General features: G+C 45.2%; 1 non-coding gene across 1 annotated transcript; it reads right to left on the reverse strand.

The window, feature by feature from the left end:
- Positions 1–761: 761 nt before the first annotated feature.
- Positions 762–897, reverse strand: LOC125352094. The gene has a single exon (XR_007211100.1). It is a non-coding gene; the product is annotated as a small nucleolar RNA SNORA8 (small nucleolar RNA).
- Between the last annotated feature and the right edge of the window lie 751 nt (positions 898–1,648).

Below are 1,648 nucleotides of genomic sequence, written 5' to 3' on the forward strand. Positions count from 1 at the left end.
AGCAGGAAACCGCAATCACATAATCCAAGCTTTGACTATTACGATTACATTAGGAATGGACTTCACTATTCTCCAAGCATTCCAATGCATAGAGTCATCTTTGACTAATGCTGACGGACTTAACGGCTCTACCTTCTCTATAGCTCCAGGCTCTCACGTACTTCACGTTATAATTGGTACTACATTCCTCTCCGTATGCCTGAACCGTCAAAATTTTTTTTCCATTTCACATACACCCACCATTTTGTATTTGAAACAGCACCCAGATATTGACACTTTGTTGACGTAGTCTGACTGTTTCTTCGTATCACAATCTAGTGATGAGACAAATATGCTTTCAATGTAAACAGTACATTTAGCTTTCAATCAAAAAGTTTTGGTGTAATACAAAGAAGAAGAATAAACTTGTTTATTGCTCTGACCATCAATTTTATCTGTGACTTGGACTCAGGGCCTGAGCACTGTCCCTGGCTTCTTTTTGTTCAAGGCTACCACTCTGCCACTTGAGCCACAGCGCCACTTCTGGCCATTTTCTGTATATGTGGTGCTGATGAATTGAACCCAGGGCTTCACATATGCAAGGCTAGCATTCTTGCCACTAGGCCATATCCCCAGCCCTGGATCAGTTTTTTTTTAAACAATCAATTCACTCTTAGGATAGATGGACCTGCCTGGTTCTTAACTGTGTGCAGCACAGGAAAAGAAAAGCATTTACTATTTATGGTTATATCCGTCTAAACTAGTGTAAAAATAAAAAAAAATACTGTATCAATACAAACAACAGGTTTACCATGCACAAAGCCAAGAATGCTGACAATGGCAGACACTGGCTTTCTAGGGCACTGTCATTTGAACAGGCAAGCAGTAGTTAGCTGTGGGGTACGACCACACACTGGGAAGCCTGGGTCTTGTCTGCCCCCTTGTGCTCTTCGTGGTTACCAGAGTGTGCTGGAAAGGGGATGTGGGCCTGGCATCAGAACAGTGTGCTGATGGTGGGGTCAGTCACCATGAGGGACAGGACGTTACACCTGCTGCCTGTCCATGCGTAAGCTGGAACTCTGGCAGGTGCAGCTGACCTGTTGTTGGTCACTGCTGTTGGGAATGGAGGGTTACATTGGTTGCTGGTTGGTGTGGCCCCCGGTAGTTTAAGTACAAAGAAATCAGCTTCCACGGTGATTGCCAAGATCCATAAGTCCCTGGATTCTAAAGCCTGAAACAACAGGCCCTCCCTTTCCTCTCATGGCTTGGAACTGTAGTTCTCTGTATCTCATGGTCTAACACCAAGGCTTTGAGCACTGAAGGGCTGGGGACTTCCTGTAGTGGATCAACTACTCTCACAGTTTCTTTTCGAGTATGGCAACAGGACTCCAGCCAGCTAATTGGTCGCACTACCACTCTATTATCCAAACCCCAGTTTATGTCTTTTTTCTTTTATCTTTTTTTTTGGCCAGTCCTGGAGCTTGAACTCAGGGCCTGAGCACTGTCCCTGGCTTCTTTTTGCTAGCACTCTGCCACTTGAGCCACAGCACCAATTCTGGCCATTTTCTATATATGTAGTGCTGGGGAATCGAACCAAGGCCCTCATGTATATGAGGCAAGCACTCTTGCCACTAGGCCATATCCCCAGCCCCATGAGTGCATTCCTAAT

Source organism: Perognathus longimembris, chromosome 5 (assembly GCF_023159225.1).
Source record: "Perognathus longimembris pacificus isolate PPM17 chromosome 5, ASM2315922v1, whole genome shotgun sequence".
Taxonomy (NCBI): domain Eukaryota; kingdom Metazoa; phylum Chordata; class Mammalia; order Rodentia; family Heteromyidae; genus Perognathus; species Perognathus longimembris.